The sequence below is a fragment of the Phyllobates terribilis genome, unplaced genomic scaffold (genome assembly GCF_046119375.1).
Source record: "Phyllobates terribilis strain yellow unplaced genomic scaffold, ASM4611937v1 Scaffold_7__3_contigs__length_470593459, whole genome shotgun sequence".
NCBI classification, from domain to species: domain Eukaryota; kingdom Metazoa; phylum Chordata; class Amphibia; order Anura; family Dendrobatidae; genus Phyllobates; species Phyllobates terribilis.
The window spans coordinates 307177594-307192349 of NW_027362767.1; positions in this window are offsets into that span (position 1 = coordinate 307177594).

A 14756-nucleotide genomic window follows, 5' to 3' on the forward strand; every position below is an offset into this window, starting at 1 on the left:
ACCTGCATGTCATAAGAATTTAAATTAAAAAAGGACCATGTTAAATTCAAATCTGTTTTTTTAAATTTTTACCGGTGTTTGGTATGCGTTGGAAAAGGGGTAGTCTTATACGGTGAATATATCCTAAACTCTATATTTTAACAGGAAAGTAGGGGGGTCGTCTTATACACCAGGTCGTCTTATACGCCGGAATATACGGTACTTATTTTTCCCAATGTGTATATATATATGGATGCACCTAAATTAAATGGGAATGGTTGGTGATATCAACTTCCTGTTTGTGGCACATTAGTTTATGGGAGAGGGAAAACTTTTCCAGATGGGTGGTGACCATGGTGGCCATTTTGAAGTCGGCCATTTTGTATCCAACTTTATTTTTTTCAATGGGAAAAAGGTTATGTGACACATCAAACTTATTGAGAATTTCATAAGGAAAACAATGGTGTGCTTGGTTTTAACGTAACTTTATTCTTTCATGAGTTTTTTACAAGTTTATGACCACTTATAAAATGTGTTCAAAGTGCTGCCCATTGTGTTGAATTGTCAATGCAACCCTCTTCTCCCACTCTTGACACACTGATAGCAACACCGCAGAAGAAATGCTAGCACAGGCTTCCAGTATCCGTTGTTTCAGATGCAGCACATCTCGTATCTTGATGGTATGGTGTGGTATATGGGGTACAAAGATAGTGGGGCCATTCTTCATCAATGGAAACCTCAATGCCACTGGATATCTGAAATTGCTGCATGATGATGTGTTGCCCTCTTTATGCACTGAAGATGGCATGTTCCCTGAGTTTTTCCAACAAGATAGTGCACCACCACATTATGGGTGTCAGGTCCGAGCATTCCTACATGAACAGTTTCCTGGAAAGTGGATTGGTCGTCGTGGGCTTTTGACACACTGATAGCAACACAGCAGAAGAAATGCTAGCACAGGCTTCCAGCATCCGTTGTTTCAGATTCTGCACATCTCATATCTTCAGAGCATAGACAATTGCCTTCAGATGACCCCAAAGATAAAAGTCTAAGGGGGTCAGATCGGGAGACCTTGGTGGCAATTCAACTGGCCCACGATGACCAATCCACTTTCCAGGAAACTGTTCAGGTTGACTTGCCGTGGTTGATGGGCACACATGAATTGACCAATATATGCGCTAAAAACCTTCGTTCTTTGTAAGTACTTGTTGCTGAGCAAAACAGTTTAGATCTAATATTTTCATTGTTAAGGCGTATCTTGGCCATATGGAGTGCTGCTGCATTCTTTCAATATATTTTATAGTTACAGCAGCTGGCACCAGTTCACACTAGGAGGTGCTGGTCGGGTTTCTCTGGTTTGTATTACTATAAGGGGGTGTAACTGCCTCTTGCCTGATTCTGCACTCGTCCCATTAACCAGCAGGTGTTGTATAAACAGCTCTGCTTGCCCTTTAAATGTACGTGTTTTTAGCCCAGAAGAAGACATGTTTGTTCGTTTAGTTGTAGGCTTGTAGCCCAAAAGTGGCATGTAAGGCAGAGTAGTTACCCATCAGGGGGAGGTTACCTTGCCGTGGTTGATGGGCACACATGAATTGGCCAATTTATGCACTAAAAACCTTCATTTTTTGTAAGTACTTGTTACTGAGCAAAACAGATTAGATGTAATATTTTCATTGTTAAGACGTATCTTGGCCATATGGAGTGCTGCTTCATTCTTTTGATCATTTAAAGATTTTTCTGTATTTTCATGACTATGAAAATTGTACATTCACACTGAAGGCATCAAAACTATGAATTAACACAAGTGGAATTATATACTTAACAAAAAAGTGTGAAACAACTGAAAACATGTCTTATATTCTAGGTTCTTCAAAGTAGCCACCTTTTGCTTTGATGACTGCTTTGCACACTCTTGACATTCTCTTGATGAGCTTCAAGAGGTAGTCACCGAAAATGGTCTTCCAAAAATCTTGAAGGAGTTCCCAGAGATGCTTAGCACTTGTTGGCTCTTTTGCCTTCACTCTGCGGTCCAGCTCACCCCAAACCATCTCGATTGGGTTCAGGTCTGGTGACTGTGGAGGCCAGGTCATCTGGCCTAGCACCCCATCACTCTACTTCTTGGTCAAATAGCCCTTACACAGCCTGGAGGTGTGTTTGGCGTCATTGTCCTGTTGAAAAATAAATGATGGTCCAACTAAATGCAAACCGGATGGAATAGCATGCCGCTGCTGTGGTAGCCATGCTGGTTCAGTATGCCTTCAATTTTGAATAAATCCCCAATAGTGTCACCAGCAAAGCACCCCCACACCATCATACCTCCTCCTCCATGCTTAACGATGGGAACCAGGCATTTGAGTCCATCCGTTCACCTTTTCTGCGTCGCACAAAGACACAGTGGTTGGAACCAAAGATCTCAAATTTGGACTCATCAGACCAAAGCACAGATTTCCACTGGTCTAATGTCCATTCCTTATGTTCTTTAGCCCAAACAAGTCTCTTCTGCTTGTTGCCTGTCCTTAGCAGTGGTTTCCTAGCAGCTATTTTACCATGAAGGCCTGCTGCACAAAGTCTCCTCTTAACAGTTGTTGAAGAGATTTGTCTGCTGCTAGAACTCTGTGTGGCATTGACCTGGTCTCTAATTTGAGCTGCTGTTAACCTGAGATTTCTGAGGCTGGTGACTCGGATAAACTTATCCTCAGAAGCAGAGGTGACTCTTGGTCTTCCTTTCCTGGAGCGGTCCTCATGTGAGCCAATTTCTTTGTAGCGCTTGATGGTTTTGCAACTGCACTTGGGGACACTCTCAAAGTTTGCTCAATTTTTCAGACTGACTGACCTTCATTTCTTAAAGTAATGATGGCCACTCGTTTTTCTTTACTTAGCTGCTTTTTTCTTTCCATAATACAAATTCTAACAGTCTATTCAGTAGGACTAGCAGCTGTGTATCCACCTGACTTCTGCACAACACAACTGATGGTCCCAACCCCATATATAAGGCAAGAAATCCCACTTATTAAACCTGACAGGGCACACCTGTGAAGTGAAAACCATTTCCGGTGACTACCTCTTGAAGCTCATCAAGAGAATGCCAAGAGTGTGCAAAGCAGTCATCAAAGCAAAAGGTGGCTACTTTGAAGAATCTAGAATATAAGACATATTTTCAGTTGTTTCACACTTTTTTGTTAAGTATATAATTCCACATGTGTTAATTCATAGTTTTGATGCCTTCAGTGTGAATGTACAATTTTCAAAGTCATGAAAATACAGAAAAATCTTTAAATGAGGTGTGTCCAAACTTTTGGTCTGTACTGTGTGTGTATATATATATATATATATATATATATATATATATATATATATATATATGTATATACAGTATAGACCAAAAGTTTGGACACACCTTCTCATTTAAAGATTTTTCTGTATTTTCTTGACTATGGAAATTGTACATTCACACTGAAGGCATCAAAACTATGAATTAACACATGTGGAATTATATACTTAACAAAAAAGTGTGAAACAACTGAAAATATGTCTTATATTTTAGGTTCTTCAAAGTAGCCACCTTTTGCTTTGATGACTGCTTTGCACACTCTTGGCATTCTCTTGATGAGCTTCAAGAAGTAGTCACCGGAAATGGTCTTCCAACAATCTTGAAGGAGTTCCCAGAGATGCTTAGCACTTGTTGGCCCTTTTGCCTTCACTCTGCGGTCCAGCTCACCCCAACCCATCTCGATTGGGTTCAGGTTTGGTTACTGTGGAGGCCAGGTCATCTGGCGTAGCACCCCATCACTCTCCTTCTTGGTCAAATAGCCCTTACACAGCCTGGAGGTGTGTTTGGGCTCATTGTTCTGTTGAAAAATAAATGATGGTCCAACTAAACGCAAAACGGATGGAATAGCATGCCTCTGCAAGATGCTGTGGTAGCCATGCTGGTTCAGTATGCCTTCAATTTTGAAAAAATCTCCAACAGTGGCACCATCAAAGCACATCCAAACACAATCACACCTCCTCGTCCATGCTTCACGGTGCGAACCAGGCATGTAGAGTCCATCCGTTCACCTTTTCTGCGTCGCACAAATACACAGTGGTTGGAACCAAAGATCTCAAATTTGGACTCATCAGACCAAAGCACAGATTTCCATTGGTCTAAAGTCCATTCCTTGTGTTCTTTAGCCCAAACAAGTCTCTTCTGCTTGTTGCCTGTCCTTAGCAGTGGTTTCCTAGTAGCTATTTTACCATGAAGGCCTGCTGCACAAAGTCTCCTCTTAACAGTTGTAGAGATGTGTCTGTTGCTAGAACTCTGTGTGGCATTGACCTGGTCTCTAATCTGAGCTGCTATTAACCTGAGATTTCTGAGGCTGGTGACTCGGATAAACATCCTCAGAAGCAGAGGTGACTCTTGGTCTTCCTTTCCTGGGGAGGTCCTCATGTGAGCCAGTTTCTTTGTAGCGCTTGATGGTTTTTGCAACTGCTTTTGGGGACACTTTCAAAGTTTTCCCAATTTTTCGAACTAACTGACCTTCATTTCTTAAAGTAATGATGGCCACTTGTTTTTCTTTACTTAGCTGCTTTTTTCTTGCCATGATACAAATTCTAAGTCAATTCAGTAGGACTATCAGCTGTGTATCCACCAGACTTCTTCACAACACAACTGATGGTCCCAACCCCATTTATAAGGCAAGAAATCCCACTTATTAAACCTGACAAGGCACACCTGTGAAGTGAAAACCATTTCCGGTGACTACCTCTTGAAGCTCATCAAGAGAATGCCAAGAGTGTGCAAAGCAGTCATCAAAGCAAAAGGTGTCTACTGTGAAGAACCTAGAATATAAGACATATTTTCAGTTGTTTCACACTTTTTTGTTAAGTATATAATTCCACATGTGTTAATTCATAGTTTTGATGCCTTCAGTGTGAATGTACAATTTTCATAGTCTTGAAAATACAGAAAAATCTTTAAATGAGAAGGTGTGTCCAAACTTTTGGTCTCTACTGTATATATATATATATATATATATATATATATATATATATTTTTTTTTATAAAAAAAAGGCATGTACACATGCAGTATGCAGTAACAATTGTGGGGAAGACTGCTGACTTGACAGATGTCCAGAAGGCAGTCATTGACACACTCCACAAGGTCTAGAGTTCCAATTTTCATTTGGAAATCAAGGTCCCAGAGACTGGAGGAAGAGTGGAGAGGCACACAATCCTTGCTGCTTGAGGTCTAGTGTGAAGTTTCCACAATCAGTCATGGTTTGGGGAGCCATGTCATCTGCTAGTGTAGGTCCACTGTGTTTTATCAAGACCAAAGTCAGCGCAGCCATTTACCAGGAGATTTTAGAGCACTTCATGTTTCCCTCTGCCGACAAACTTTTTGAAGATGGAAATTTCATTCTACAGCAGGACTTGGCCCCTGTCCACACTGCCAAAAGTACCAATACCTGGTTTAAAAACAACAGTATAACTGTGCTTGATTGGCCAGCTAACGCACCTGACCTTAACCCCATAGAGAATCTATGGGGTATTGTCAAGAGGAAGATGAGAGACTCCAGACCCAAAAATGCAGACGAACTGAAGGCTGCTATCAAAGCAACCTGGGCTTCCATAACACCTCAGCAGTGCCACAGGCTGATCACCTCCATTACACGCATTGATGCAGTAATTGATGCAAAAGGAGCCCCGACCAAGTATTGAGGGCATTTACTGAACATACATTTCAGTAGGCCAACATTTCGGATTTTAAATACATTTTTCAAGCTGTTGTTATAAAGTATTCTAATTTACTGAGATAATGACTTTTGTGTTTTCATTGGCTGTAAGCCATAATCATCAAACATTATCAGAAATAAACACTTGAAATAGATCACTCTGTTTGTAATGACTCTACATAATATATGAGTTTCACTTTTTGTATTGAAGAACTGAAATAAATTAACTTTTTGATGATATTCCAATTTAGTGAGATGCACCTGTATATATTCAATATTGAGCCTATCCTATATCCTGGATTGTAGCTATAACATAAATTCTTTTCTGTCAAAATCAATGAGACTATCAAGACTTTCTGCCAGAAGGAAGTAATGGTGAATTCAATGAGGAAGATTAAAGAGAACCTGTCAGGATGATTTTACTAATGAAACTAGTGATATAACTGTATAGGTACAACATGGACAACAATAAAATTGATACCTGTTCCTTAGTATTAATCCAATGTGCAATTGCCGTACAGAAAAAAAAAGATTTACAAGAGATCTGTATACGCCAACAAATATAAACAAAAATATCTAAAAAATGTATTAAACTAAAAAATACAAATTAAGACACACAGGAGCGGGCTGTCGTCCTGTACATTCATCAGCTGTCCATTAGCTCACCAGGTAACGAACATCATGGCTCTATACGTGGCACATGTAGTATAGATTCCATTTCTTTGCTATTTTAGCTCATTCATACCAATTTTTACAATATAGGATTGCCCTGCAATTATACAAATAGTGATTGGGTGTATTTTAGCTAATTTTCTACACATATTTGCATACCATTTTTACCTGGTGGCGTATTTATGGAATAGTATTTTTATGTCATTTGTGGACGACATCCATCCTATGAAGTATACTGGTGTTTTCTTTTAGCCACACTCTTGTAGTGTTGGAATTTTATTTCAATAAAAGTTATATTTTATGATCTTGCCAACTCAGTTTCTTGTTTTTTGGATCAATCCATTTCCAATATACAAGTTGTTGTTATATCATATCTGTGGAGTTATATGTGATCACCATAATTGTCTATATGGGATACCATCATGGGACTTGTGAAAGTACAGATTAAAAACTGTTAAAAAATACACATAAACAGTTAAAGAGGATGACTCATATACTCTACACTACCCATAAAATACAGGGTAAGACCCTCAACTACAGTTAAAGGGGATGACTATAGTTAAAGGGGAGTGACTCATATACTGTACCCTACCAATAAAATACAGGGTAAAACCATTAACTATAACATCTCAAATGCAATGTTAATAAAGGTACAAAATTATAGGGTAATGAAGCAACGTGAAAGCTCAAAGGTCACTGAAAAATTGTGGCACTCCACAAACCATAAAAAGAAAAAAAAAGAATCTTCTGGTAGCGAAGAATGTATTTTAAGCAATAGTTAAAGAATAACCATTGTTTTCATTTTTTAATAAAACAATAGTACATGTAAAAATAGGAAACTTTGTAACATATCTTATTAGAGAAATCTGCTTTTTTCTCCTCCTGGACTGATTATTCATTCTCAAAATTTTCAGTTCACAAGTTAAATCTGTATTCAGGGAAGACAGATTTTCCCATCAGATAGGAGATGACAGTTGATGATCATAATATTCTATGGAGAACTATAATTGTTGCTTCAGCAGAAGAATGTCTGTGTCTTCCTCAAAGTATGAGGGGAAGAAGACTGTGAGTTGCCAGTATGGGGGAGACAAGTGTGAGGAAAATTTTTTTTTTTTTTTTTGTGATCAATCTAGGGGACTATATAATAAATGGTATATAAAACAAAACATGCTTATTACGTTTTGTAATAATTTCTAGCCATTTTCATATGGTTTTAAAGTGGAGAGTTTTTTGGGTTTTTTGTTTGCTTTTTTTTTGGAAAAGTATGCCCTTGAAATCAAATGTTAGAACAATAATTTTTAGAAAATAGGTAATAATATCTTTAGAAGCTCTTATTGTTACATATATATTTAAATAGTGCATCAATTGTTTATTCAATGAATTCACATATATAAAAAACTTGGGTAAAAAGTGATCAAATAATTAGTGCATTACTAAGTGACAGTTCACATTGTAATATGTTTGTAGAGGATGAATGTACTATAGGGTTAAACTAGTGTTTAGATCACTGCTAGCCTTGAATTAGTGACTCTGATATCACAGCTGATTTTGGTGGGTATTACCCTTGGCAGCTTTCCTTGACTGTTTTCCTTGAAAAGTGCAACATTTATTCAGTACTTTATGCTATGACTAAGGGTCAAATATGATCCGAAACGCGTAAGCCTACACATGATTTTATTTCTGTTGGAATTGTATTTTTTAACGATGGATTAAATAAAGGCTTTTTTTAATTTTTCTACATCGTGTGCTGGAAAACTATTTTTTACTTTCACTGAGGATTTTTCTCCCAGATGGGGATGGATTAATTCCGAGCACCGAGATCATGGAAAGGAGGACTGGGCAGGCTGGGCCAGGTGAGCTGAAGATCTTTTTCTTACTTGCTTAAAAGTGTGAGGAGACAGTATGTGAGAGAAAAGTGTGAGGGGATAGTATGGGGGAAAAGGTGTGAGGGGACACTATGGAGGAATAGTGTGAGGGAGCAATATACAGGGGAAAGTGTGACAGAGCAGTATAGGGGGAAAAGTGTGAAGGGACATTATGAGTGGAAGTGTGAGAGAACAGTAAGTGGGAGAAACATGTGAGTTGTCAGCATTGTGGGAGAATTATGTGATGGACAGTATTGGGGGAAGTTTGCAATGTAAGTATGGGGGAGAAATGTGTGAAGGGACAGTATGTGGAGGACAAGTGAGAGAACAGTATGATAAAATAGCGTGCGAGGGCAGTATGCAGGGGAAAGTGAAAGGAAGCAGTATAGGGTTAAAAGTGTGAAGGAATATTATGGGAACAATAAGAGGGGGAAAAGTGTGAGTTATCGGTATAGGCGGATAAATGTGTGAAGGGACAATATTGGTTGGTGTGAGGGGACAGAAATGGGGGAAAATTCTGAGAAAACATTGAGAGTAAGTGCACAGAGATAGTATGAGGGAAATATGTCAGGTGTTACAGTATAGAGACTGCGTAGTGTGTGGGGCAATATAGAGATGGGGACGCATGGTGAGACAGTGTATGGGCACAGCAAGTAAGGGAAGAATGTAGAGGCAGAAGTGTGAGGAGGGGGCACTGTATAGAGACAGGGCAATATAGGGGAGACACAGTGTGAAAGGACAATGTGAAGAGGGGGACCAGTATAGAAAGGTGTCAGGAAAGGTATAGAAAGGTAGGGGACACTTAAGATAGGAACAATGTGGTAGTTTCAGCTAATCAAGGTACACCATGGAGGTTAAAGTTCATGAGGGTGGACCACGTGGAAGCAATATGTTATAGGAGAGGGCAATGTGGAAGGCACATAAGAGAGACATGTAGGTGTCATACTTTTTTCAGGGAGCACAGGGAGGGGTAATTGTTTATTCAAGTGCACAATTAGTACTAATTATGGCCAATTAGTACTGGCTTCATTCTCCCCACCTTCGGACAAATCACATACATGCGATTTAAGAGCATTATAATCACAAAGTTATTTTTAAGAGCATTATAATCACAAAGTTATTTTTAAGGGCACTGTTGGGATGTGCTGCAGTAGACCAGAGTAGACAGAAGGCTGCATAGACAAGATGTGGATGTGAAAAGCCATCATGGTGTCTAGACCAGATGAAGAAGAAAAGAAAGACAACAACTCTAATCAGAGAAGATGTCAATCATAAGGTACCTGGATGTTAATGTTTATTTGTGATACTGACTTCTCTCTTTAGTACAGTAGTTCCTGTATGGTCCACATTCTGATTATGACTGTTAAAAAACAACTCTCAGTATCTCTTTATTAAGGACATACTGAGAGTTGTAGGTTCATGAGATACAATGGTATATGAGGCTTACATGACACTGCAAATGCTGTTTAAAGCTTGAAGGGGTTGTCCATTATTCGGACAACCCCTTCTCAATCCCAATGTTTCTCCCTTGTAAAATAACACCTATATTCACATCCGGCGCCATTCCAGCGGTGTTGGCACTGGCTCTCCCATGGATTCCGTGACATTTATATGTCAAGCGATCACTATGGCCAATTAGTACTGGCTTCATTCTCCCCACCTTCGGACAAATCACATACATCCGGAGGACATGAAATTTCTTGCTCTCTCACTTCCTCCAGGTGTATGTGATTTATCTGAAGGCAGAGAGAGTGAAATGGTCGCTGATTGGCATAGTTATGTCACGTGATCCCCGATAACGCCTGTGCCAGCACCGCTGGAACAGCGACAGCACCAGATGTGAGTATAGGTGTTATTATTGAACAAAGGGGACACAGGGATTGAAAAGGGGTTGTTCAAGTAGTGGACAACCCCTTTAATTATGTATTTTTGTACTAATGATGGCTCTAGTGATGTATTCATGTACTGATGGGGATTCTGATACGGTATTTCTCTTCTGATTGTGCTTCTGGTGAGGAATTCCTATACTGAAAGGGGTTGTGATTATGTATTTTTATACTGATGTTGGTTGTGGTAAATAATGCTTTCATGTACTGATGGTGGTTATTGTGATGTATTCATGTATAGGTGGTTATTTTGGTGAGGTATTCATGTACTGATGGTGCTTCTGGTGATGTATTCATGTACTGATGATGCTTCTACTATACATTTCTGTACTGATTGTGATTCTGGTGATATATTCATCTACAGATGAGTGTTCTGCTTCTTTATGCCTGTACTGTTAGTGGTTCTGGTAATGTTTGTCTGTACTTCTGGTGGTTCTGGTAATGTATTCATGTACTGTTATTGGTTATTGGTTTTGGTCCTGTGAACATTGTAGCAATTCATAATTTGTCAGATAGCCTGATGCATGTCTATGTCAATAAAGTATTGTGCCATCTGACAAGTTAGGGATTACTACATCTGTATTTATTTTAGGAGCATTAATAATAAAATTAAGCACTGTAGTATGCCAAGTCCTAGCAGCATGTAATATACTCACTATTAGGATTTGGCTCTGCTTGCCACTTCCAGTGTTAATCACATGACCACTTATGCGATTTACAAACTTATGGTCACGTGACAACTAACTTCTTTTACTGCTTCTTTCAATGAAGAAGAGGCTATAGTATTTACATTGAGAAAAGTAGGAAGAGAAGTCAGTCGGCACATGACAACTTATCAGAAAACTTTAGCTGTGTAAAGGAGTGAGTGAGAGCCAAACTTAATTTTTCTCCAGGTGCAGGAAAACCTGGATTCACCTCTGCTTTATTGTACTCTGGAAGATCGCATCTTAATAGAATGATCATGTACAGTATGTCATCTATATATGTTTTATGTCTTTTAAACCTTCCAAAAAAGTCCTTTAAAGTAAGTGCCTTCATTTACTTCTATTCACCACTACTGTTATGGCATTCAAGCATTCAAGAAGCAGGCTAGGATGAATGCAAAACCCTTATCACAGTAAATCATAACTAGACAAAGAAATGGGTGAATGGAAATAAATTCAAAAAATGTCTTCTCTATCCATATTCATTCTAGTATGGTCATTGGACATACACAATCAACACAAATTAAAACGGGTTATCATGGAATTCATTGTTCAGTATAGTCACTCTATTATTCTTTACAGAAAAGACCTGATTATACTGTATATACTGTATATCCTAAGAAAACGTAACAATAAAAACTTCTAAATCCACACCACATCCCCTATTTACTTTGTATCATGATGAAGTTTTGTTTTAGGTTATGAGTGAAAAATTCTCCAAAAGGAAAAGACAAAATTGTGAAACATATCTTCGTGTTTGTTTTATGTCCTCCAACCAAGGCCACCAGCAGGAAAATTAGACATTTTCACAGAGATTAGTTTAATCCAACACATTCACTGTCACTGGCTGAGAAAGCCGGGGAGACAGGTTTAGAGCAATGTGTTTGATATAAGTAAGCATTAGTCTAGAGAAAGTGACATTGGAAAATAGCATTTCACCATACAAATATGAGAGGCTTGAAATACGTTTATGTTTTATGACCATATAAGTGATTTTTACTTTACAATAGATGCATTTTTCACTGACGTGGTGTAAATTACTGACAGTATGTGATATCATAGATTGGAATCTCTATTAGACTAAAATATATCATGCTCAACATTAAAGGTAAAGTTCATTGAGAAAGCACCAACCTATTATATTTTCTTAAAGTATTAGTAATTTAAGCCATAAAAGATAATAAAGTAAGCAATCATTGTAGAAGACTCATATTCTGTTAAAGAGTAACTAAAATATCAGCAGTTTTTTTTATACTGTATTTTACCGGTACTTTAAATGCCTGTAGAGTGGTGAGAGTCCAGGTCCAGAGAGCCCCGCCGATTGTTTAAAAGAACCCAGAGAAGTCAGATGCTCAGGAGACAAGAGCGCATTTCACAAGGGTCAATACAGGCTCATTAGTAAGCTTATGCTACAACACAGAATTTATAACAAAGTCAAATTCATGTTTAACCCCTTTACCCCCGAGGGTGGTTTGCACTTTAACGACCGTGCCAATTTTTACAATTCTGACCACTGTCACTTTATGAAGTAATACTTCTGGAACGCTTCAACGGATACCGCTGATTCTGAGAATGTTTTTTCGTGACATATTGTACTTCATGATAGTGGTAAAATTTCTTCAATATCACTTGCGTTTATTTGTGAAAAAAATCTGAAATTTGCCTAACGTTTTGAAAATTTCGCAATTTTCAAAATTCTAATTTTTATGCCCTTAAATCAGAGAGATATGTCACATAAAATAGTTAATAAATAACATTTCCCACATGTCTACTTTACATCAGCACACTTTTGGAACCAAAATATTGTTTTATTAGAGAGCTATAAGGGTTAAAAGTTGACCAGCGATTTCTCATTTTTACAACAAAATTTACAAAACCATTTTTTTAGGGACCACATCACATTTGAAGTGACTTTGAGGGGCCTTTATGACAGAAAATACCCAAAAGTGACACCATTCTAAAAACTGCACCCCTCAAGGTGCTCAAAACCACATTCAAGAAGTTTATTAACCCTTCAGGTGCTTCACAGGAATTTTTGGCATGGGAAAGAAAAAAATTAACATTTAAGTTTTTTAAATGTTACTTTAGACTTTAATTTTTTTTTATTTTTGCAGGGGTAACAGGAAAATGGACCCCAAAATTTGTTGTACAATTTCCCCTGAGCACGCAGATACCCGATATGTGGGGAAAAAACACTTCTTGGGCACACGGCAGGGTTCAGAAGAGAGGGAGCGCCATTTGACTTTTTGAATGTAAAATTTGCTTGAATAATTAGCGGATGCCATGTTGCGTTTGGAGGGCCCCTGATGTGCTTAAACAGTGGAAACCCCCCACAAGTGACACTATTTTGGAAACTAGACCCCTCAGGGAACTTATCTAGATATGTGGTGAGTACCTTGAACCCCCAGGTGCTTCACAGAAGTTTATAACATGGAGCTGTGAAAATAAAAAAATCAAACTTTTTCCACAAAAATGCCATGTCGCATTTCGGGAGCCCCTGATGTGCCTGAATTGTGGAAACTTCCCACAATTGACTCCATTTTAGGAACTAGACCCATCAAGGATTTTATCAAGGGGTATAGTGTACATTTTGAACCCAGAGGTATGACAGAATTTGATAACATTAAGTCATCATATTGAATAAGTTGTCATTAGTCTTGAGCACAAGTGCTCGCTACTTAAGTTTGCATCGGGTACTCGGGTATGCACCATGTATCAAGGGTGCTTGAGTGACATGCTCAGGTCTCTGTCCCGCATGTTTCATGGTTGTTAGACACCCAAAAAAACGTGCATGGCAGGCGATCCCAGCAATGTTTTTTTTTAGCCGTGAAGCATATGGGGCAGAGACTCGAGCATGTCACTCGAACACCCACGATACTCAGTGCATACCCGAGCACCCGATGCAAACTCAAGTAGCGAGCACTTGCGCTCAACACTGGTCGCCATATTGTCATCATTTTTTTTCTTTACTTTTGAAATAATCCCAACCCTAACCCCAACCCTAATACAACCCCAACCCTAACCCTAGCCCAACCCTAGCCTTAGCCCAACCCTAACCTTAGCCCAACCCAATCCCTAACCCTAGCCCAATCCTAACCCTAGCCCAACCCCAGCCCTAATACAACTCCAACCCTAACCCTAGCGCAGCCCTAACCCTAGCCCAACCCTAGCCTAACCCTAACTCTAACCCTAGCACAAACCTAACCCTAACCCTAGCACAACCCTAACCCTTATTTTTTACGCCGTTCCTCGTGCTGTATAAGTGATTCAACGACTTTATTCTTCGGGTCGGTGCGATTACAGCGATACCAGATTCATATCGGGTTTTTATGATTCACAGCTGTCACACACTAAAAGATGCTTTTTTTGCAAAGACTAGTATTTGCATCGCCATGTTTTGAGAGCTATAATTTTTCCATATTTTGGCCGACAGAGTCATGTGATGGCTTGTTTTTTGTGGGACAAGTTAACGTTTTTATTCGTTGCATTTTCGGGCACATGATATTTTTTGATTGCTTTCTATTCCGATTTTTAGGAGGCAGAATAAACAAAGAACAGCAATTCCTGAATTGTTTTTTTTGGGGGGGGGTTATGCCGTTCCGTGTGTGGTAAAATTGATAAAGCAGCTTTATTCTTCGGGTCAGTACGTTTACAGTGGTACCACATTTATATCTTTTTTTATGTTTTGGCGCTTTTTCACAATAAAAACTCTTTTCTAGAAAAAATATTTTTTTTGTATCGTTTTATTCTGAGAGCTAAAACTTTTTCATTTTTTGGATGATGGAGCTGTATGGTAGCTTGTTTTTTGCGGGACAAGATGACGTTTTCAGATGTACCATTTTTATTTACATTTGTCTTTTTGATCGCGTTTTATTCCATTTTTTGTTTGGCGGTATGATGATAAAGCATTGTTTCTTGCCTTGTTTTTTATTTAT